We start from the raw sequence: 26,020 nt of genomic DNA, 5'->3' as shown, positions 1-26,020 counted from the left end.
GTATATATTAATAATAAAACATCAGAAGGAGAAATTAAAAAAAAACAAACAATCACATTTACAATTGCTTCAAAGACTATAAAATAGCTGGGAATAAATTTAACCAAAGAAGTAAAAGATCTGTACTCAGAAAATTATAAGACACTGAAGAAAGAAATGAAAGAAGATACAAATAGATGGAAACACATACCATGTTCATGGATAGGAAGAATTAATATAGTTAAAATGTCCATACTGCCTAAGGCAATATACATATTCAACGCAATTCCTATCAAACTACCAATGACGTTTTTCACAGAAATAGAACATAGAATTTTAAAATTTATATGGGACTATAAAAGACCCCAAATATCCTCAGCAATCTTGAGAAATAAGAACAAAGTGGGAGGTACAACATTACCTGACATCGAATTATACTACAAGGCTACAGTAATCAAAACAGCATGGTACTGGCATAAAAACAGACACATAGATCAATGGAACAGAATACAGAGTCCAGAAATAAATCCATGCCTATATGGCCATTTAATCTACGACAATGGAAGCAAGAATGTACGGTGGGGTAAAGACAGTCTATTTGATAAATGGTGCTGGGAAACCTGGACAGACACATGCAAAAAAATGAAGCTGACCACCTCCTTACACCATATACAAAAATAAATTCAAAATGGCTGAAAGACTTAAATGTAAGATCCAAAACCATAAAATTCCTAGAAGAAAATATAGGAAGAAACTTCACAAACATTACCCGGAGTAAGATTTTTACTGATATATCCCCTCGTGCAAGGGCAGTAAGAGAAAAAATAAATATGTGGGATTACATCAAACTAAAAAGGTTTTCCACAGCAAAGGAAACCATCAATAAAACAAAAAAGGACCCTACTGAATGGGAAAAGATATTTGGCAACGATATATCTGATAAAGGGTTAATATCACAAATTTATAAAAAAACTCACTCAACTTAACTCCAAAAAAAAACAAACAACCCAATTAAAAAATGGGCAGAGGACATGAAGAGACATTTTTCTAAAAAGGACATACAGATGGCAAACAGACATATGAAAAAATGCTCAAACTCACTAATCATTAGAGAAATGCAAATAAAAACCACAATGAGATACCACCTCACCACAGTCAAAATGGCTATTATCAATAAATCAATAAAGAACAAGTGCTGGCGCAGATGTGGAGAAAAGGGAACCCTTGTGCACTGTTGGTGGGATTGCAGATTGGTGCAGCCACTATGGAAAACAGTTTGGAGGTATCTCAAAAATCTGAAAATGGAACTACCTTATGATCCAGCAATGCCACTCCTAGGTATCTATCCGGAGAAATCCAAAACTCTAATTCAAAAAACTTTATGCACTCCTATGTTTATTGCAGCACTATACACAATAGCAAAGACATGAAAACAACCAAAATGTCCATCGGTAGATGACTGGATTAAGAAACTGTGGTACATTTATACAATGGAGTATTACGCAGGCATAAAGAAGAAAGAAATCTTACCATTTGCAACAACATAGATGGACCTAGAGAACATTATGTTAAGTGAAATAAGTCCAACAGAGAAAGACAAATACCATATGATCTCACTTATATGTAGAATCTAAAGAAAAGAATAAGTGAATGAATTAATCAGAAACAGTTTTGGAGACATAGAGGAAAAACTGAGGGTTGCTAGATGGGAGAGGCGGTGGGGATAAAGGGGAAGGTAAGGGGATTAGAAAACAGTCAGTAACCACAAGATGGCCACAGGGTTTTGAAAATTAATTTGGGGAATGTAATCAATAATTTTGTAAAGAGTTTGTAGGGTATCTGATGGATACTTGTCTCATTAGGGAGACTACCTCAGGGATGATGTAGATGCCTGATCACTGCACTGTACACCTGAAGCTGAAGCTGAACAATAATGAATGTCAACTACAAGTTTGTGTGTGTGTGTGTGTGTGTGTGTGTGTACTTACAAGAAGCGGAGTGGAAATGTAATGGCTCTGTGCGATTTCAGAGGGATAGTGGATCGGGGGAGGGGGGTTCGCACAGTGTGAGGGATATAAAAGATAAACGTCTAAGTATTACTTTGTCTTGTGCACCTGAAACTAGTAAAAAAGAAATTTCCTAGAGGAAAAAAAAAGACAAATGCCATTTTAATATAATGTGAGCCATATATAAATAATCACATTGTGGTCTATGGGGGAAAAAATACATACTAATCAATCATTCAGACAATTAAACAACTACTTTGAACCTTTCTCAACAAATTTGGCTCTTTTTTCTTGACTTTGCCTCCAGAAAGTGAGGGTGAGCAAATCATTTCTTCCTTTGTCTCTCCTGTCTGCTGTGCCACTGTGGGCGTGAATGATTTTATGTGACTGTCTTCCTCATCCCATGCGGCCTAAGTGATTAGGGATTCTGCTAATTTTCCAGACTTTTGCCTGTAGGGATTCTTCTCAAGCTTCGCTTTCCCTGTCCTTTAAAGGACTCTTCAGGGAGCAAGTGGGTGCCACTAACCATAGAGTGAGTTCAGAGAGGATTGTGCCTTCGTCCTTTCACAATGGTTGTTTTCCTGGCCAAGGAGCAAAATGAGACACATAGAATAAGAACAAGATGACAATCAGATAACATATATTTATTTGCAACATGAGAGAGAATCAAATAATTGAAGTGGTAAGACACACAGCCATACTCACTTTGGGTTTCCCCAAAAGGCATGTCCTCTAAAATCTATCTTTGATTTTATGCCTTCTCTGAAGGCTCTTTCATTTATTTTTATTTCCCCTTTATCTTGCTCTGACCTTCACCACTTCTGTCCTGCCCAACTTCTCAACTCCTCAAGATCTGGAAAGACCAGGTTTGCTTGAGCAAAAGACTTTCTATGCTGAGGTCCCTGACTATGGAGCCACTAATGGAGTCCAGATTTAGAACATGATTATTTTCCTATTTTATTTCTTTTTACTTCCCAATTCTTTCTTCATCACCATAGTACCATTTACAGACTAGCTCTCATTTAATAGCCAACTAGCTCCATAACTTAGCAGATCAATGAGTGGCTCACCAAATGACCAGCAAAGAGATAATCCAGTAGAAAGTAATACAAGGATTCAGTTTCTTTCTCCTAGATTCTGCTCAGTTCTAGTCATCAACACAATATATTGTACAAAGAGAGAAAACTATTCGTTTTTAGAGTTGCAATTAACACTTCTATTCAGAATGTAGTCATACTTTAATTTTAATTCCTGTTTTAAATGCATTTTGTTTGATTCCTTTGTAATATACACATGGTCAGCCCAAACAGGTGTTTTAGTGAGACGTGTGTTTACTGAACAGGTCAGGTGAGGTATTTACAGATTGACTGGATGCAATTTTAATGACACAATCATCCTCAGGTGTGTGCTAACTCCTACTACATTCCAATGACTTATTTATCAACATCACAGAGTGCAGGAGGATTTTTCCCTTCACTTTAAATTTTTTATGGTGACTATTTGAAATCACAAGAAGGAGAAGGAGGAGGAGGAAGGGAGGCATAAGGAGGAAGAAATACTCCAGTGAAAAATAATGAAATCACAGGAATACATTCTAATGATGCTAAACTCTGCTTCAATTAAATTTAGTTCCTTCTACATCCAGCTCACAAGCCTCCTTTTGTGTCATCATGCTCCAATATACTTTTCAGTAAGTTCCAAAGAATCCATAAAGTATTAAAATTCCAGAAAAATTATTTCTTAGAGACCATATGTAAACACTACATGTTCGGCATCTGAATGTTACAGAAAACTCCTCCATTTGGCCCATATGCTCTTCTAGAAAAAGCAGCAGTCCTGACAGTGAACCATGAAATATTCTGGAGGCAAATGGCAGAGTGCCAGTGTCTTAAGGGACAGCATTTTCCACTTTAAATAACAGACAAAATAAAGCTTTAAAATGTTCTTCGTGATGTATGAGTCAGTAAACCCTTCAAGGCAATGTAAGGAAAACCTTTTCTTCTTAAGACTGATGTTGGGAAGAAACAGACAAAAATTAAGAATTGCTCTGCCAGGCAGCATAAAGAATCAATTGGTGTCTTTCTGAAATTCAGGAAATTCAATGAATCGATAGACTGTTAGAAACCAGGCCACACACGCTGAAAGCGGTTCTTTATAAAGTACTAGATACCAGGGATAACACAAAGCTCTTCAGAAAGCACTGGGCACAAGCATGCATTAAAAAACACTAAATTGTGTATCAACAGGAAATGAAAACAGCCTTCTTCTTCTTTTTTTTTTTTTTTAATAGATATCTGCAAATGGGGACATTTGGCAAGGGTAAACCAATGCTTAATTGAAAGATAAGCAATTTACAGGTGAGTATTGAACTTTATTTTTTTCATTTCTCATTTGATTTTTGTCATTTCTAGTTCACTTACCCTGTCTCTAAAAATGGCAAAATCTCTGTCATGAAATAATTTGGATTTAATTGACATTCCCCAAGGCAAGCAAGCTGGTAGTATAATAATCCTTTTGAAAGCAAACACCCTTTGATGACTACAAAAATCAAGTATGATCAGAGAATTTTTGTTAGTCATTTTACTAGAGTCTATCTATCTTTATGTGGCCTATGACATAAAAATTAAAATGTATAAAAGGGTTCTTTAAAAATTATCAATAATCAGTGCAGCAGCTGTGTGCCTAATTTTTTTTTTTTTTACATTATGATGGAAGAAACTTTAGACTGAACCATTTATCTTATCATAGTTTTGTTTTTTTAATTTTAATTATTTAATTAACCATTAAGATATGTGAAATTTGTCTAACTGAAAGCATCACAAATAAATTCTTATGTTTTCTTTCAGAAAATAAAATTTAAAAAAAAAGAAAGTGAAAGAAAACAAGAAAACTTTTTAAAATTTCCTAAGAAACTAAAAAATTAATTATCATAAGAAACTAATTTCAAATTTAGAGTTTTACTACTAATTGGTTTCTTGACATTATCACAGTGTTCATTCACTGACTATTAAGCCAGGATCATAAAACATATAGTATTGATTTCACTTGATCATACTATCCTAGATTATGATTTCTCCTAGAGGTGGGGTTTTAATTATGTCCAAATAATTTATGGGAAAAGCTTCTTCTAATGAATTTAGGACATGTAAAAATTTTAAATCTAATGTTTTCAGTAAAGTAATAATGAAAATCATAATGGTGACAATTACTAAAAAAAAAAAAAATGTTTCACTTTCTATAGCAGACTTTGGTACAGGAAAAAGATCATGGTGTATACTCCACTAATTTGAACCATTTTAAAATGTGTCTGAATATATAGCGTGGAGCACCCAGTGGGTGATCAATGACTATTCTGCATTGTCTGAATTATGTCTGCTACCTCTGTTTGTGGGTTGCCCTATGTTGGCAATAGTAGCTCCTCACCCAAGGACACCTCGATTAGCCAAAGACCACTAGCCGTAGGTATTCCAGTTATCCAGTAACTTCCTTCAAGTCTAAATATCTTTCTAAATTTTTCAAAACCATAATCATATGCTCTCTTATCTTAATATATAAAGTTTCCCAAACAACGTCATTATTCCTTGTCTTCCCAAGAGACCCTCCAGATCATCATTAATAAGATTTACCACTAACTGCACTGCAGATGTAGTTGTAGACTATATACTAGACCTACTGAATCAAAATCATGCTGAGAATTTGACCACATCGTATCCATTTTTCTATTTCTTTTTTACTCATACACTCAGGTAAATTGTACAAAATATACTGACTTTAAAACTCCAATTGACCAAAATTTTCTTTTCAAGGTGCAGATTTCATGGGCTCCTTGGTACAAAACAAACTATGGAGACTGAAATACAACAGGCCTTAATACTTCCACCATAATTTTGAGTTGCTTAAACTAGGCTCTGAGTTTACGTTCCTTATGGATGAGATGGTAAAACACTTTGTTTTTGTTTAAAGAAGACATTCAAAATAACTAGTATTTGTGTTCATCTGAAAGAAGCTGTCTGAGCCAAGAGCCAATTGGTGTAAGAAACTACCAAGTCCAGCATTAGAAATACAATGACTCTGTCCTGACAAAACCAAGACTGATGAAGCTGAGAATTCCTTCAACAATATTCTTGACATAGTCGGTGATTTTCTCTGATGTTTATCTAAGGCCATCCCTAGCTGTGAGGGACCCTAAAAAAATACTTTTGTAGGGCCCATGTCTATATTAACAATTTTATTTAAAATGAATTTTACAAAATTCATGGGGCCATATGAGGTAAAAAATGAAGATTTAGAATAATGGGTAAAGAAATAGTTACATAATTATTGTCCAGTCAGTGCATGTGAAAATTCTCCTTAGTGTCCAAGCACCATCTCTTCCTGTTCAAGTTCAGGAACAATCTTTCAAGTTATATATTGTCTAATGTGTAATTTCCTAAATAATTTCATACCTCACATTACACGAAAAAGGTAGCAATGCCATCAGTATTCACAAAACCATAGCTCCTCAGAATGCATTTGTATTGAAACAATACAGATCTTCTTACTACAGCAGTTTCCTAATATTGTTTATTTAGTAACATCGTTACTAATGATGCTGCTTCGCCCAATGGCTTCATTGTGCTATCAGAGGTTATTACTGTGCTTAACTGATGATGACCAAATAAATGCAAGTCTTACCCAGAGTATGCAGGAAAATATGAGTTATCATTTCTTTTCTGTCATTTTAATTTTACCATACAGAATGTAACTGCTGAAACATAGAATGACACATCTGCCAAATATGTCTTCCCTCAAAATATTTAGCCAAAATCATTGCATTACTAGAATGTAATACCTTTCAATGTTGATCATACCTCTGCCTTCTACATGCTGCCACTAGTGGGGAGAACTGTGAGGGTCCCCACTAACTAAGCAAGAAGAATGGTCCTATGGACATAAGGAACATCTATCCCATTTCCATCTAACCCGGGAGAGGACGTCACCACATCAATCACAGGCAAGACAGAACTTGGATTAACATAGAGGAGCAAAGGTCTGGAAAGCCTTCAGAGGAGATAGGCTTAGCCACTCCCAGAGATGTGCCTGACATGTAGTAGTGGAAAAAGGAGGGGAGGGGACACGACACAAAGTAAAGGGTGTCTACTGCTGCACATGCCACCATCTGATGCTATAGATCAGAAGAAGCACATGATCTAAACACAGAGGGGTGAAAACTGACTGGCCTACATATATGACTTAAGCCCAAAGGTCATCTCAGAGATAGACTTCAGTAGCCCAGAGCCCTGAACTCATCCTGTGTCCAAAGAGAGTGAGATTGACCAAAAACCAACATGTCAGCCCTATTTTGGTAGCTCAATCTCATGTGATGCCATAAAAGATATACTATGATCTAAATGACAGAGTGCCCAGCCTGTATGACACGCCTGGACCTTATAGGTCCTAGCCCTCAGAAAGGATCTTTAAAATTTTGGTGGAAGGCATTCCAAAGCCCAGAGCTTCCTGGGATACAGGCCAGAAGCAAGCGTCTGATTGCTGGTACTGGTTTTCTTCACATTTCTAAAACGTCCTTAGATATAAGCTCTGTCTTCCTACAGCAACAACACATGTCCCTTTCCATATTACCAGTAACTGCATTTTCAAGTATATTGCTGGACAGTAGGTTACCCAATAATATTAGAGTAGTCTTGCAGGAAAGGATCATGTCTTACATTTCTGCTCTGCTCTATAAAATCCAGCCCAGGGCTAGTCACGTAAAAGTCAACAAGTACTTCTTGGTTCATAAAAACTATATCAAATAGAGTTAACAGGTAGACTGTAGAACTGCTAAACAAGAGAAGGCAAGAATCATTGATATCATAAAAGTAATTGTTACTGGAAAACAAATTCATAGTACGAGCATCCATTCTTCATTATAAAGATTTCACCCTAAAAAAAATATCATATGCCAATTCTTTGGCTGGAGTGAAAGTGCTCTATGGATATTCCATTTCCTAAAATTATTCACCAAATTAATTCCTCAATATTGTTTCTCTTCTCTTTCTCTGTTTTCATTATCAAGAACATGCATATCTTTTTTTTTCCTTTTTTAATAAAAGAAATTCAATACTTCATTTTATGTTGAACTTAATAATGACCTTTCTCTATGACTAACCCCATCCCACAATGACCTATTATTTGGAATTGAAGTATTAAAGTGTCATTTTTGACATATGGTCTATACCCCATTGATTCACATCTATATGTGTATAAAAGTGCAAGAGCAGTGTGTGTATATACATATTGTATGTTATTTAGATAGTTACATATATATGCATGTCCCATCTCCACAAGAAATTTGTGTCCTTTATGGTAATTAGCATATTTCTTATAGAGCATGAAGCACTTTCCCAGACAGAGTAGGAGCTAAGTTTCCTACATTTGATTAAAGTTTGATCTCACCATTCTATGTCTTGCCTTTGAAATTGTATGAGAACCTTGATGTTCATTAAAATATAAATGAGATTTAAGTGTGATAAGTATAAATAATTAAACAATATCACATTTAAGCAAGTCTGTGGTAATAAAATATGTTAAGAAATTAAACTAGTGTAGATTTTCCAGGTGATATAGATACAGGTCCCAGGTGATAAATTTGTTTCTCAATAATTCTGTACCAACACAAACTGAAATCATTGCCAATCATTACCAGTATTTATCACTATTATTACAAGTACAACCAAACATGCTAGATTATTAAGTCCTTGGGAACTAAAGCTATACATTATTCATATTTCTATTCTCAAGTAAATAGCACATAGTGGTGCTCAATAAATATTTATTGGGGGAATAAAAATCTGCGTTGATTTCCCTTCTTACACTGACCTACTCATATCTGAGTCAACACATAAAAACTAATAATGTAATTTCCATTCTTCCACAAATTTTACCAGAAGTTATACGGCAATAACAATTACCTTGCCAAAGTTGTGAACATTACACAGGAAATCTGTTCCATGGTTACTAGGTTCCACAGTTCACTTTGCTCATTCTTCTCAAGGGAAATTAAGTAAGAGGATATAGGTGGCTTTTCTTTTCAATCATCACTACTGTAAGAAAAAAACATACAATCATGTGTCATCTTCATTTATGAAAATATTAAAGTAAGCAAAAACAAGAACAAATGACATTATTTTGGGGAAAAAGATATTAATATGGCACATGAGAAAATATACAGGTGAGGAGAAAAAATAAAGTGAAGATGCAAAATTTACAATTTGTGGTAAAATATTAAGAAAAGACAAAAAGTCCTCAGCCTTATCAATCACTGCTCAGAAAATGGCTACCATTCAGAAAATGGTTATAGTTTAGATAAAAAGACATTGTCATATGCTTTTTAAATTTAGATTTTCTCTTGAATGTGATAATATATATCTTACTTCTTCAAGTTTAAGCTACGTAAGTATATGGAAGCTAGATTAATAGGGCTTGCAAGTATATTCTGATTATACTAAAATAAAGAGTCATTGAAATAAAGACATTTTCAGTCTTTATTTTCAGTTCAAAACAACATAATCTTCCACATCCTCGCCATCAGGTGTGTTCTGAAAGGTAATTATTCTGCATGTTCAGTTCAGGTTCTTGATTCCAACGCAGGAGGTTACTGCAGGGTTTAGCATAGAAGAGAGCCAAGATACATAAACTTTATTGTTATTGTTGCCCATTTGACAAGGTAGTGTCCCAAATGAATGGACTTTGGCCATTCAGATGGAAAACAAAGCCTGTTTATCAGCTGGTTAATTGCACTCAAATATGAAATAAGATTCCCAGCAGTGAAGCTCCCTCACATTTCTATTTCTCATCTAAATTATAAACTATCAGTGAACAGAACCATTTCCAGCATCCAAGTGTTTATCATAGTAAAGCACATCTGCCACAGATGACTGCTGACCTTTCAACTTTGGTCAGCACTTTGGCAGCTGACATAGTCATAGGAAACGGAATGGATACAAGTTTTCCTGGCACTGTCATTTCCCCTTTAGCTGTATGGTTTAACTCTGAAATGAGGAAATAACTAAGTAAAGCCACAGAACACTAAAAATATTCCTTACATAAAATGAGTCTGGTGAATGTATTTCAAATGTACTTCCCATCAAATTTTCTGGATTTTTTTGTTGAGTGGGTTTTTTTGTTGTTGTTAACTCATTTTGTTACTTTATTTTTTACACTTAGCAGCTGGAAAGGATTATTCCTTATATAATTTTTAAAAAGAGGTTAGTAACAATTTGGCCTATTCGATAACTGTTATATTACTTAAGAATCACCACAGATTCTTACCTTACCAATGAAAAGAGATTTAAACATAGGGCTACATCTTTCCTCTGTGGAGTTTTTGGATAAGCTGGATGATCAGAGAAGGGCAAATTTTAAAAGGGCAAATGTAAACCGTCCTCTGCACTAGTGGAGAAGCCTTAACTCTGATAATGAACTTCCACTAATTGACTGAATACTTTTAATACATACTGTACTAAGAGCATATTATATACATTGTTAAGTATGGGCCTTCCAGCTTGTGCACAACCTCAGCGCACATGCAACACAGGTCTACACAAGGTAACCTTCTAGATGGGTCTGAATACCTGGCTTTGACAAATGTGGGCATCAGAATAATGACTGCATTCATGGATATATGTAACCCAGTTATACAATTTCAATGAATATTAGTATCATCTAAAAATACTGATATATTTTCCTTCCTATCAGCACATATGTGACTATCTACTCGTCCAAGCATCATTTTAACAGATGAAGCAGTGTAAGGGATATTCTCTGTGCTTCAGAAGCTAATCATCTAATTAGAGTTTAGTAAATAGATGGCTGTTCAACATTCATGCATTTTCCCAGTACCCCTTCAGGTGCCAATTTGGAAATCTCCTCCCTCTTCATGTGTATGAAGGGAGCATGCCACTCCCTGCTCCCTCCCTTCAAGAAAGGTGAGGGGTGTCAAATCATTATTTTTCACTAGACCACTACTAGCAGAATAGGAGGTTCTACCTATGGCCTAAATCTGTCAATTGGGTCTTCACTTCTAAGACATTGGGAAGGACTGGCATGACTCAAGAACAGCTGTCACCATGATGATGTTCTGACCTCTGTTACAGCTATTGGAAAGTTTGTGGTTTCTACTTCCTATATCCTATCCTTCCTGAATTCTCTTGGGTCATGATCTGTAGCCTGAAGTACCAGCTTTCTTTTAATTGTGTGGCCTCCCCCCACCTTGATATTCTTCCATTAAGTTGTCTTTCACGTTTATTAACCAGAGTTGATGTCTGTTGCTTATATGAAACAACCGTTACTGATACTGGTATGTAATGCATGTGCTTATGAAAGATAGTGTATAATGCTAGATAACGTATGTGATACTGGGAATGGAACAGACAGAAGCCATGATATGTTTCAAGACAGGGGAATTGGTGGTGGCCATCACTAATCAGGAAGGGATAATAAAAATAGTGACATTTAGGGAAGAGCAGGGTTTCAATAAATGTATTAGGACGGATGACAACCTTCTAGGCAGGGAGAAGGGGCAAAAGATACTCAGGGGACAATGGATAGATCAACTTAGATGGAGTTGAGATTGCCTCAGAGTGTTCCTCCTGCCACAAACATTTGTTTAGTATCTTCCACTCTTGGGCACTGCTGGAACACGTTGTTAAGGTCAGGTACCTACCCCTGGGGAGCACAGGACCAGTCATCTCAAGTAGAGAGGGACGCTCTTGGAGTGGGTTGGTAATAGATTTTGACTACCACCCCAAAGCTATTCTGTAAAGAAATAACATCTTTTCCAAAGTAAATATGTGATGTTCCCAACGTATTATTTACAGGTAAAAAAGGGGAAATAAATGCTAGACTTAAAGAAGTGCATTTAAAACCGTATGAGCAGACATTTGAAACCTTCAAGGGTAGAATTCCATAAAAATTGTAAGAATTTCTAGCTTCAATTGATTCTTACTTTAACACTTGGAGTAAATGTAAAAGCATTCTATATATATATATATATATATATATATATATATATATATATATATATATATATAACCTATATGTGAAGAAAATGTTAATTTTACAATTGTAGTTGTTTCATATAATTCTATGAAAAATTCTCAAACCTCTGCTTCTTTCTGATACATGTTAGCTAGTACGAAGTATAGACTTCATACTTAAGTATGAAGTATGGACTACCCACACAGGTACTACCCACAGGACTACCCACACAATCCCAAGGGGTACTAATAAAGAATAACTGCTCCACTTCACCTTAACTTAGAACAATTGTCAATAGTGATGACTTTTCATGGTTGGAATTAAGCAATAATGGCCATATGGATATAACATAATTTATTTAATCAATCTTTCACAGTTCACATTTAGGTTGATTCCATTTTAATTACCTGGATCATCTGATTATTTCTTTTGGATAAATGCCAAGCAGTATAATCATTAGTATATACACATTTTCAAGGTTTTTGACCTATAGGGCATTTGTTGGGGTTTTTTTCTTCAGAAAAATTATACCAAGTTATATTCAAACAGCACTGCATAAGTCATTGCTACATTGCATTTTAAACTTAAGTCCTGGAGCCCAGAGTGGGGGACGTGGGGGGAAGAAGAACATGGGTGGATCATTACAATTATTGCATGAATGTCTAATCTAAAAAGCTCGAAAAGTGGTAAAATAAAGTTTACATTGCCAAGTTTTCAAATCCTTCTTTCTCTATTTCTCAGTATTTGTTGTATTAAGATATATTTCATAAATTTTAAGTGACACAAATAGTCATAAACTTTCCTGAAATATTATCACAGAATTTTGCTTCCCAACATGAGTTTCTCCATTCAGTATCTATCAATCTATTTGCCTATCTATGTCTATTATCTATCTAGCTAGCTATCTATGCAAAAGAAATGTCAAAGTTTGGACATTTCACCTATCTTCATCCTCACATCTGTGTCATTTCTCATTTCATTCCTCTTCCTGCAAGGCTCTTTCTCATCTCTCTAGTCCATTCTAAACCTCCCTTCCTTCAATCTAGAGTGCATACCCCACTCTGCCATGCTGCCTCACCTGGCTCCCTGGCTCACAGTAAACATTTGCTCCACTGCTCAGTCCTGATACTGCATCTTTATAACCTGGAGGCTCAGTATTGGTTAAAATACAGTTACTAATGTATTTTGACTGAATAGATTTCAGAAGGAAAGCATTTATCATCTACTATTTAAGAATGACTGTTGGCTGGGAATTTCTTCCTTTCACTTGACTATCTTGCTCTTGTCATTGGGAAAAAAAATCAAAAGTCTTCATAGAAATAAACAGCTCAGAAAATAATCATCCATCAAATACACGAACCTGTTTATTATTTCATGATGATAATGATCAACAGTTTTCTATATTTTTAAGACCCTGAGTTTTTTCTTGAAACTTCACCAGGAATTGTCAGGATATGACTGATCCATAGGTTATTATTTGTCAAAATAATTGGAATTTCTCAACTCTATAGCGGATATCTTGTTACATACAAATGAAATTAAGAATTAAATATCTTCATTTTTAAAAGGCTCTACTATGAAGTAGTTATAATGCACAACATAATTCTTCCTACTTTCTCACTATCATTATACACACACATTAACACATACACATATATAAACACACACAATCCACAAATAAATCTTTTGTTTAAAATAATAATTACTGTATTAGTATTCGGAAAAAATTTTCATGCAACTACTGAGTAGTAATCTTTAATTTTGGGTCATTAGAGCCCTCCTCTCCCCAAAAAGTAGAAATTGGGTTTTTGAACGTGTATACATTTAATTTTCTTTGGTAAAAGTTGAAAGTTGGCCTTCTATTTCCTCTCAAATTCAATTTTTGCCTCATATAACTGTCCAATATAACTTACATAACTATGTATTTTCTAATAGCCAAAAGCAATACTAGATTAATCCTGAATATTAAAACAATTTTATCTGTGACTTTCAAGTTTAATAGCTATAAACCTGTCAACACCAATTATAACGAATATTTTTAAAATTGATGTTTTCATTAGGAGTTTTTTCATGAGCACCATCATAAAAAAATAGTATAAATATAACTACTACAAATAAGGATTATATGAAACACTTCAGGTATTGAATGTAATCATTTCTGTTTGGGCTTCTGAAATAAATACTCAAATGTTGAAATTTAAGTTATAGCCACTATAAGTGAAAAATGAAAACAGAATTCATCGATCTTGTTCACTTATCTATGCCAAGTTATATTTCATATGCAATCAAGGAATATTTTTGTATCATCAATTTGTTAAATATTCTACAAATTAACTTCTTGAAGGTTAAGTTGAAGTCTGTATGACTGTTTCATGTCAAATACTTTCAATTTCCAAAATTTAAAAGTAAAACAAATTATTATGCATATTTAATAGTGAAATACATTCTTTCATGTTCATCATTTTAAGATTTTTTTTTTTTTTTGGTCCTTTATAGCAGGCAAAAAAAAAAAAAAAGTATTACCAAGAGATTAATTTCCTCCTGTTTTTCTCGTTTTATTTCACTTGTGCTCTCTCCCTTCTTTTTTCATTTCTCTCAATAGATTTAGAACGTGTAGTAACACCTGCTGGGGTTGTAACAGTAGTTGAGCTTCACCTTAATGGTGTCCTGTGAATGCTTCCATAGATGACACAGATCACTATCTCTATACTCCTCCGGCCCATCGCCTGGTTACTCCTGGCATGAAAAGTTTGGCCACAATGAACCTTCTTCATGTCCACCATGGCAAGACCTAGAAAGTTGGGGCTCTGGGAATTGTGTCCTTTCCCCAGCCCAGTGGAACTGAGAATAGAACTTTGTCCTTTCACTACAGATGGTCAGCAGACTGGCATGTGCCAGTAATCTGAGAAGACAACAGACTAATTTTAATTATAAATTGCTGCATCACTTCATGTTTGTTATCTCTCTGGATCTGTAGTTCATGCAACAGACAACTTAATATACATTATTGAAATAATCATCAAAACCTTTCCTGCTTCAGCACTTTCCACCTTTCTCTGGAAAGCCAGCATGTTTGTAGGGATTTATAACTGCAAGTGCCTGAAGTCAAGTTTCAGTTCTAGCAAATGCGGGGTAGATGCGACTTTAAAACAAACTGATCAGACATTGGAACAACAAAGACAGGAGGATTAAGGCAGTCTGTGAAGATGAAAGTGTAAAAAGATCTTGGGGGAAAATAGCTTGAGAGGAGCCTTTTAAAAATCAAACAGAAAAACTCCCGTCAGTTGGCTCTTACTCCTTTAAAAAAAAAAAAATTTAGCAACATGTGCAAGGAGGTTTATTTATCAAGTCAGATCTCCTATTCTTTAAATACAGTTTTAAAAAAGGAAGTAAGGGAAAAGCAGGTTCATAACCCTTCAGCAGTTCACCCAAAGTTATTTAGCATTGTTGTCACTAGAAAAACAATAATTTGAGTACATTTTCCAGCAAAAATACATGGAACTGAAAGGAAACCTATGTGCCCATGTGGAAATACTTAGTTGCTTCTCCTATATTGAGCTTGTCTGTGCATTCATAGAGAATTTATGACATATTTCCTTGTTATGTATACACTTTTTTTGTTCAACAATGCCAAAAAGTGATAACTTGGAGACTGAAAATTGTAGTGACAGTCACCTGTCATTCATTGTCCTTTATTCTGACAACCTCAGGCATTCAGGCATGGGTTTATGGGTTTTCCCCCTTACGCTTTATTTTTAAAGGGGTTGGGGGATGGGGAAGAATATCAGAGGATTCAGTCCTGAATAGACTTTTGTTTTGCTCTTTCTTTTACCTCTTGACTGTGTCAAATGCAGTGTGTCTCTCATGCAGTCTCTCTCTTTAGAGAGCTTCGGCTGGGCCAGCTAGTTAGTATTCAGAAACAACGCAGAGGATAAAATTCTCTAGGCTTGCTGAGACTGCAAATAAGCAATTAGACTAAAAGCAATGTATTGGAGAAAGAAGGCCATTGCAGACATCATTGTTGACTGGAACCTGCCAATGTAACTTTAAAATTGTAAAAACTTCATAGCAGGGAGAAATAGTCACTTAGAGGCACATACGTTGGTTAAGACACTAAGTCAGTATTCACTACAGACATTTCTGCTGTGTAATGTACTCTGTGAACTGTAAGATTTTCCATTTAATCTTGTTTACTTATTGTAATGAGAAACAAATGGTTGAAATTAGTAATGGTGATAGAAAATCTAACCTTTTATTGTATTGCATGTTATGAAAATGTTTTCTAGACTGGCATGTTACTCCCATTTTTATTTGAGCTCACTTTAAAGGATTGTAATGAAGGACTGAAGGTTAAAAACTGTTTTATGTTTGACCGAGCAATATCATGTAGCTCTGTTGAATAGTTACATGACAGATTTAAATAGTATATGCCAGCCATTTGCTGGGTATTAATGATGGTATGTGGGGGAATTCTTAAGACTCTCCTTCTTCTCTTTAAAATAGAGTTTATGCTGGGTTGTAGTGACTGATGCATTTCCTGTGCAAATGCTCAATGCAGTTATTCTGTTACCTAATTCCATTTTGTGACAGACCAATTTCCAATGAGTTTTCAATATTGTCCAGTTGATCAGAGGTAGCAAGCAGACCTTCTTGATTTAATCCATCCCTTTTCCTCTTTCCACCCCATCCTTTCAAGCCACATTTCCTAAAGTAGAGAAATGCTAGCCTGATGAATTTATTTTTACATATTCTAAGCTAGGAAAAAAGAAAGGAATCTGGATTATTGACATTCTTTACCGGAACTACAGTAGACTAGAGTTAGCAGAAAAAACTGCTAATCATCACAGTTTTCGTGTTGGAAGCAATTTGCCTATAATTAGTAAGTTGATAAATACCAACAAAATGGGTGCTAAAACGAACAACTCTTGTGCTGAGAGACATTTGACTCTACATTACACTTTGCATTTTTATATATGCAGCATTACATTTTGTTACAAAGAGCGACAACTTTAATGGCAGCTGAAACACTCTAATCTGTCTTCTGAAGGAAAGCAGACATACATCTTAATATAACAACTTGTTTTATAAAACATATCTGTTTTTTCTAGGAGTAAGCAATGCAAGGATAAGAAAAGAAATTGGTCTTTTATTTATTTTCTATAGAATGGTAGCAAAAGTTGGAAGACTTGTTTTGCCACATAATGAAATGCCATAGCATGTAAGATTAAATGGTACCACTGACTTAGGGTGTATTCTTCATTGGTAATACCAAATTCACCTTTGTTTGTGGACATTTGTTTTCTACATTTTATATGAAGTGATTATTACACTAAATGTTTCAACTCCATATATAATCAAACTCATGACCATTTTTATTCAATTCAAACAAGGAAATGTATATGGTGTACTAAAATGTGAGACAAATGTTTAATTCAAATAAACAAGATATGGTATATCTTTGAAATCAAATAAATTTTATGTCTGAAATGTTAATAAAACACTTTTTGTAAGGGTTTAAGTCACAAAAGGTGCATTATAAATAATAAATGGATATGACAGTTTTATCAGCGATATGCTGATATTCTGACTCTCGTAGTTATCAGAAAACATAAATATCACAATAAGTTTATCCCATATGATCTGATATAACAAAAGAGATAATCCTAAGAAAGAAATTGTGAGGGTATAAATTTCCTCATGTTACTGTAGCTGGGAAAATACTACATCCACTAGTGCCTTTTAAAATTGTAACTGGTGTTTATGAACATAATTTTAGAAGCACGGCCACTTTATAGGTAACTTGATTAGCATGCGGCTATCAGAGATCTCAGAGATCTTGCACTGTCTTCATATTATAGACCATGCGGTAAATGGATTGATTGCTAATTGTCAAGTACCTTCTAATAAAACCTTCAAAATATATTCTTGAATTTTAATACATTTAACTAAGTTTGCTTTTCCTTTCCCCTTAAACTGCATACCTTTGTTATTCCTCGATACCTACTGAATGAGATGGCAAGAAATGACCACCCACAAAATAAATGCATGTTTTTCTTCCCTTTTTCAGAACATTCTGTAGTGGGTGTTAAAATATTTAAGCCATTTCGAAGTCATGTAAACTATCCCAAACATGTCAGGGGAAGAAAAGACTGCAGTTCATTATTTTTTTGCAATGAATCAACATAAAAAAGAACACTTTAAAGGCTCAAGTAGCTTTGTTTTCATTTACAGTTCATATCAATAATTTCATACCATGAGCATTTTGCTTATTTGAGATATAGTTTATCTTTATCTTTGAACAGATTGATGATCATGAAACAAAAAGGCAAAGATTTTGAGGAATTTTATGTTGCAGTTATTTATGAAGGATGTGTTCCACTTGAATTATTATATCATTGTTGTTGTTGTTTTCCTGCATATTGATCCTGGTCGAAACTTGGGCTTCAATTCAATGGGCATATATGCTCTTAACATTTATTTATTTATAAGATGGGATCAAAATTCATTTTGTATATGTAAGTTTTCCATGGTATACTATTTGATTTTTAGAAAAGTATGCTCACGTTTAAATTTAATTTTGTAATTCATTTTGAAGTCTCTCTCTTATTTTCCAAAATCAAGAACAATACATTTAAAGTGAGTAGCTATGCAATTTGGGTCTGGTCAAATTTGCTGCCATTTTCTCACCAATGTTATTTAATTTATTGTAGGTCTTTTCCTTTCAACATATGGCTCTGTTTAAGAGCAATATTTGCAAGTGGCATATAACCTATCTTCATGGAATATTTATTCCTTTCTAAGACTTACATATAGTGAGCTGCAATAGTCTTTCTTTGTGCTTGGTTTATTCCCAACCTTTTTTGCCATTCAAAAACAATGCTGACACATGCATGAAGTGACAAATAGCATTAGTATAATAAACCAAACGCAAAGCACAGTCATATATTAAATTGTTTTTAAAAAAATACTGACCTAAGCACCTCTATGAGATGTTATTAGTAAAATTTGAAGAAGAAGATAAAAGACATTTGGAAGTGAGATGTGCTCTCCTTTGTAGCCTGTATAATTACTGATTTGCCATCATGTTTGCTTGCAATGCCTTTGTCAGATATTATTTCATGTCTCTTTGTCAAAGGAAAGGTTTTAAAGCCTTTTTCTGCATCTGGGCAGCTGCTGTCAGGGCTCAGACCAAGCCTCCTCCCAGGGCTACAGCAACATGTCCAAAATGCTTTTGGTAAAAAAAAAAAAAAAAAATCAAAAAACAACAACAACAAAAAACACAACCTTTTAAGCAGCCCCTCATTATTTCCACTCACCAGGTCAACACATATGTTTTACAAAAAAAAAAAATTAACATTTCAACATTAACTTCAAACACCAGAACTGTATCTTAGTGACAATTTTTCATTAAGACTTAGTGTTGAATAACTCTTGCGTACTCCTATACAGAATAAAACCTAATGGAACTGTTATGTCATTTTCCCCGGTAAGTGGTGATTTTCTAGAATTTGATGATTTATAAAGCTTTTCTAAAAATGGCTGGCATTTCTAAGTAGAAGCTTCCCAGCACATCTAGAAAGTCCATACAAAGTAGGCTGAAGTAAAAATAAGTCTATTTTTCATACACTTACTTCTTCCTGAGAAGTAAAAACGTTATGGTCAAGCTTTTCATGTCAGCAACCAAAAAACTGGAAAATAATTGTAAAACATATAGTAATAGAACTATTTTCTGCTCAGATCCAACTTTGTGGAGAAGTATTCAATTAGGCCTCACAGTTACTTTTAATGAGGATTGTTGTGGAATAAGTGGAAACATCTGTTACCCATGAACGACTACAGTGGCTACACATACAAAAAACAGTTCTCACTTCCATTGATTGGGACTGGTCTTCACGGAACATTCTTATTAGTATGCTTAGAACAACCACGCAGATCTCTAAGCCAAATTAATTATTCTTGGCATTCCCAAGAGATAATCCTACAGTCATTTTTTACCAAAGGCAGGGAGCAGGGAACCCTTTCTCTGTACATATTTTATTATGGTAGGTAATGCCTAATTGTCCTACTGTATGTATGTCACCCTATTTTACCAGCTATAGTATGAATTCATTCCCATCCTCTCCTTAAAAGTTTGAAACCCCCTAGTGACAGGAATATTAATGTGCCAACACTGTCATATCTATTTCAGCTCATACATATGCAATGTCTTTGTTTTCAAAGATTTATGTCAGACTTTGCTGAAGTGAGGTATTCTACCATTTTAGATAATAGCATGCCAAAGTGATGTTATCAGCCACATTCAGCACTCACTCAAGCAAACGGGAGGAGCATCCATTCCTTCATGGCTTAAACTCAGAGAAACTGTTATTTATCCTTATTTGATGAGAAAATCTTTCACAGGGAAATGGTGTGTTTTTAGAAGAAGATTATGGCCATCCTGTGGATTATCTTTTAATTAAGAATGGATGATTTGTGCCCACTCTGCTGTAGCAAACGTCTTGCTGCTAATGAAGTTTAAAAAGACTTACTTTATTTAATTACAGCTAATCACCGGGGTAAAATGTGGAATTTTCTTTGATCCTACATGTATTGTGGTAATCCCTTTGGCAGATAGCATCTCCTCAAAATATTTTGAGTTTTTCGGTCAGTTACATCTTAGTAAAAGGTGGAACTGCCTTATAGTAAAGAATTTCTTTCATTCCCTCTAGTTTCCTATCCTGTCTTAAAATTACATGACATTTTCTGACAAGTTTAGATGGTCTTTTAGACAACGAGTGTTGAAGTCTCCAAATATTTGGATATTTTACTTCGTCCAATATTCAGAATAGGGTTCTTTGCTCTTGTTCAATGATTCAATTAAACCAACGTGCTTGGAAATGTCAATGTATCAGGCATTGTGCTGGGCACCAGCAGTAGAAATATGAAGAGAACACAGGCCCCCAACTCACCAGCCTTTAAAGATGAACTGTGTTCATTTTCTACTACATTCAGTCCATGTGGACATAAATAGGTAAATGTTTTAAACCCAGCGGTGCTCTGTCTTTGGTTTAAAACTGGGCATTGCTTTGTCTTTGGTTTGGTTTGTTTCTAATCATCAGATTAGAATTACTTTGCTTACTTGAGCCTTCTAAAATGAAGCAGAGCTATACTTACTTTGCTTCTGTTTTGTCTCTTCTTCCCTTTGGAATCAAGTGCAATGTGTTAATCCCCATTTTCTGGCCTTAATCCTTCCTGAATCTCAAAGAAATTATTTTAAGAATACATACTAAGCCAGTTCTAATTTCATGTGTTATCTGTCCCTGATTTTTCATCTTTATAAACACCAAACTTAATCATTTACACCAAAGGTAGACTGAAATTATTTGATATGTTTCGTAATATTTACTGTTTTTAATGTAAATTACATTTTTTTCCTGAAGTACAAGCCTACCTCAATAATTAGTGTGGTTTATGTTTTTAATTTCAAATAGGTCATCTTGCTTATTCAAAAAATTACCTTTTTCTCCTTTTTCTATGACATATTCTGCAATCTTCAATCCATGTCAGTCAGATGATGAAGGATGATTTCACATAAAGGCCCTGAAGAGCAAGGTCTTGCTGGCTCCCTGAGGGAGGGAAGGGAAACTGTGGGTGGAGAACAGGGAGGGGAGGGCAGTAGAGACCTACCTACACCAGGAAGAAAAGGGCATGGGCCAACTGACCTACTCCACCCCAAATGCTGACATCCACTTAGAGATGGGATCAAAACAGCAACTGAACAAAATAGATGGGCTGCTTTTATTTGGGGGGGGGGGAACTTTCTTGAAAAATGACTACACTTAGACTAATCAAAATGAAAGAAATATAGGTTTATGACTTTACAATTAACTGGTTTCATTAACATAAAATTCAAAACCCAGGCGTTCCCCCAAAAAAGGATTCTCACCAAGACAAATAATTCCTTTTGAAACTATATAAATAATCTATTAAATCATTATTCTATCATTTTTAACTTTAAAAAAAATCATCTGGGCAGAACTAATTCCTTCACATTTCCAAATGTTTTCTACTTTAACAAATTTGAGTTTCTATGAATGCTTTTGGTTTGCCAGGACTTCAGCAGATTTAAAGTAGATTTGTTGTAAATCAGTGTACAGGTCTCTATCTCACACTTAAAGTTTCTTTATCACATAACAATGAGAACTCTTTCCCCACTACCTGATATAAATACTTAAACATATCGCTCCCTGCATCTTGCACAATTCCCCACACCCAGGTAGTATTTGATCTGCCACTTTACCCAGAACTCTCTGCGTCCTAGTAAGTATTTAGACTTACAAAGTGGTTAAGGTTGGAGGAAGTTCTTCAAAAGTGCAATTCATGTCTTTAAAAAAAAAATAAACATTATAAAGCAGGAGAAGCAAAACAGAATTTGCAGTTAGTTCCTATAATATATTAAACATCTGCAGTTTTGTCTCTCCATCGGGATGTGGGGTTGTGCTGAAGTCACATCCTGATAACATCTGCACATTGCTGATAGCTTTTGCTTTATTCTTTATGGTCTACTGATGAGAGATTCTTTAACATCCCTTCAGTCATCAAGACCCCAGTTGGATTTCTTTGCTTGTGACAGCCTTAAAGGTGGTCTCATTTACATTTGAGAAAATGTCACAATATAGGAAGATATTTTCAGTTTGATGTTTCATCCCTTCCTTTTTTTATCGGGATGCCACTTTTAGCTTTTCAAATGAATGTCGATCTCAAAATAGATTTTCCATGAAATATATTTTGTCTGATTTTTTAAACACTATGTCTACAGCAGAAGATTTGGGGGTTTGTTTTTTTTTTCCCAAAAAAAGTTTTCAACAAGGAATGACACCTCTGCTTCTACTTAAACTGCAACAACAGATGTGATACCTTGTAGGGGCAAGCTGGTTTGATATCCAGTACAGAAGGTACCCACCATTTTCAATGTCAGGTATTGACAGGATCTGAGCTTCTTCTGCTTTGCTATTAACCTTAATTATATTGGAGCTGAGTAAATAATCAATAAACAATGGCATTAACATATGTGGGGAAACCATTTACATTTCCAAGACTTGACAAGTCCCTCTCTTGCTCCAAGAAGACAGTGAAAACTTAGAAGTTTTAAAAGATGGGACCATGAAAAGTAATGTAGGGTATCTATGTAAATAATCTTAGGGTATCTAGAAGGCAGCTATACTCACCATACCACTAACACTGCACAATCTTAGGATATCTGAAAGAATTATTGTATGGCTGAAAACACCTTTATTGATGCAGCCAACCAGTGATTAATGGCAATATGTAAGATAACTTTAAAGAGCCTGATTACCTATAAATTTCAAAAGTATTATTTGGTTTTGATTATTAATTTTCTTGAACAATTTAGTGGAGACTTTGCTTTACCCACCTGGGATTCATTGAGTTGAATAAATTGTTTTACTGACATTCTTTAAGAGTTGAGATCATAAAGCATATTTCTTTTTTCATTTTAAAATATTTGGAGATTTTTTTATATACCATTGATTCCTAATGTAATTCTTTTTGTGCTTAGAGAACATTCTCGGTAAGACTTCCTTCTGTGTGTGGGGGGGGTTTTTTTAGCTTTTTTCTTTATCTTTTTTTTTAACATACATATTTTTTAATTTATGGGAGTGACAATTGTTAGTAAAATTACATAGATTTCAGGTGTACAATTCTGTATTACATCATCTATAAATCCCATTGTGTGTTCACCACCCAGAGTCAGTTCTCCTTCCATCACCATGTATTTGATCCCCCTTACCCTCATCCCCCCCACCCCCCTTACCCTCTGATAACCACTAAACTATTGTCTGTGTCTATGAGTTTTTGCTTCTCATTTGTTTGTCTTGTTCTTTTGTTGTTTTTGGTTTATATACCACATATCAGTGAAATCATATGGTTCTCTGCTTTTTCTGACTTATTTCGCTTAGCTTTATACTCTCAAGATCTATCTATGTTGTCACAAATGTTCCTGTATCATCTTTTCTTACCGCCGAATAGTATTCCATTGTGTATATATACCACAACTTCTTTATCCATTCATCTATCGAAGGACATTTTGGTTGTTTCTATGTCTTGGCTACTGTAAACAAAGCTGCAATGAACATTGGCGCATACGTGTCTTTATGTATAAATGTTTTCATAATTTTGGGGTAGATACCTAGGAGAGGGATTGCTGGGTCATATGGTAATTCTATTCATAATTTTTTGAGGAACCTCCACACTGCCTTCCATAATGGCTGCACCAGTCTGCATTCCCACCAACAGTGGAGGGTTCCTTTTTCTCCACAGCCTCTCCAACAGTTGTTACTATTTGTCTTGTTGATGATAGCCATTCTGACTGGAGTGAGGTGATATCTCACTAATCATCACAGAAATGCAAATAAAAACCACAGTGAGATATCACCTTCTGTGTTTTATTTGTTATGACTTTTTTGGTCTATCCTACTATCTACCATGGTGTACTTCCCATATGTACTTGACAGGGTGTGTGTTCTGCAGTGTTGGGTGGAGTGTTCTATAAATACTATGTAGGCTAAGAGTGTTGATAATGCTGTTCAAATTTTTTACATTTTTAACTGATATCTTCGTCTACATGTTCTATCAATTATTGAAGTGGAATAATTAAAAGGCCTAACTATGATTATGGATTTGACGATATCGCCTCTGCTTCATGGATTTTGAGCCTCTTTTATTAGGTGAATACACATTTGAGTTAAGTCTTCCTGAAGAATTGACCCTTTTATCATTATTAAATGCCCTCTTTATTTCTGGCAATACTCTTTGTCTTGAGGTCTACTATGCCTGATATTAATATAGCCACATAGCTAGGAAACACAGATTTTATTTTTCAGTGTCTGGCTACTTTTGTGGGTCAAATATTTAGAAAGAGTGCATCAGCTTACCTGTCACCTTGCATTCCCATAAATATCAACCACAGGGGAATGCTTATCCTTTCTCATGGATAAGCCACAGCTTTCTTAAAGAGGAGCAACTAGGGAAAGAAAAATTACACAAAATTTAAAATGAGTGAGGGTATGATACAAAATAAATCAGAATAAAATCTTCATTACTTAGAAAACTCATATCTGTAATTTTTAGAATTATTTTAATATTTTCTGAAATTCTGAACTCAGTTATAAGCTGTTGTGGGGTGAACAGTATCTCCTCAAAATTCATATCCACAAAGAAACTCAGAATGTCACCTTTTTTGGAAATAGAAGATATACATATAAATGACTGAAAATACAATAGTATCTGATTTTTCCCAATCCCCTTAGATAACACTCTTCTTGCCTTTGAACTCACATGGAGAAATATTTTTAAGGATTTAAAAAATAATAATATTATGCAGTATGTGCATACTCTTACAGTAATTCCACTTTAAGTGTAACTAAAGAAATGTATTAAATACATTCATTTTTGTATTATATCACCTTGACAAATACAGGGGAGAAAGAACAAAATTATAATATTAGCAAAAGTATTAAAAAAATGCAATTAAACCTAGAGATCTCCTAATTTTGTAAGGAAAAATCTCTTTAGAGAAGGATATCAAGGTAATATCTCCAGAGCACATAAAACACAAGTTCCCAAATTGCACTTTGGCCCAGTTTCCAAGTGTCCAGAAAATTCTGGTTCTTTATGTGTAATTGAGGGACATAGCAGAGATCCAGACATAACTTGGTCTTGTCACATTTTTCAGTTGTGTCTAGAGGGAAATCAAAGGCAAGAGTGGATCCATTAATACTACTGCAGTGTTGATTCTTGTTCTTCTCCCTGAATGATGAGAAAGCTGGCAGAGCCTACTGTCCGGTTTCCTTCCAAATGCACTTTCTGTCACAGCACTTATCAAATAAAGCTTATATTTTAGTACGAATATTTGTCTGTGGTAGGTATGCACTCCACATGACTTTCACCTTGTAACTTTCACTTGGGTTAACTTCTAGATTTTATCATGTGAATAACTGAGATCCCCTAATGCCAGAAGT

At 34.8% G+C, this 26,020-nt stretch overlaps 1 long non-coding RNA gene across 1 annotated transcript in view; it reads right to left on the bottom strand.

The window, feature by feature from the left end:
• Window positions 1-2,189: 2,189 nt before the first annotated feature.
• Window positions 2,190-26,020, bottom strand: part of LOC141570684 (uncharacterized) — a 69,825-nt gene continuing 45,994 nt past the window's right edge. Inside the window, exons 3-6 of the long non-coding RNA XR_012495004.1 lie at window positions 24,935-25,023; window positions 21,499-21,607; window positions 8,936-9,067; window positions 2,190-2,566 (exon numbers count right to left, since the gene is read on the bottom strand). This is a non-coding gene — a long non-coding RNA (uncharacterized LOC141570684). The remainder of the gene's footprint in view (window positions 2,567-8,935; window positions 9,068-21,498; window positions 21,608-24,934; window positions 25,024-26,020) is intronic.

The sequence above is a fragment of the Rhinolophus sinicus genome, linkage group LG03 (genome assembly GCF_036562045.2).
Source record: "Rhinolophus sinicus isolate RSC01 linkage group LG03, ASM3656204v1, whole genome shotgun sequence".
Taxonomy (NCBI): Eukaryota; Metazoa; Chordata; class Mammalia; order Chiroptera; family Rhinolophidae; genus Rhinolophus; species Rhinolophus sinicus.
The sequence above is the reverse complement of the archived record's forward strand: the minus strand, read 5'-3'. Positions and strand labels throughout refer to the sequence as shown.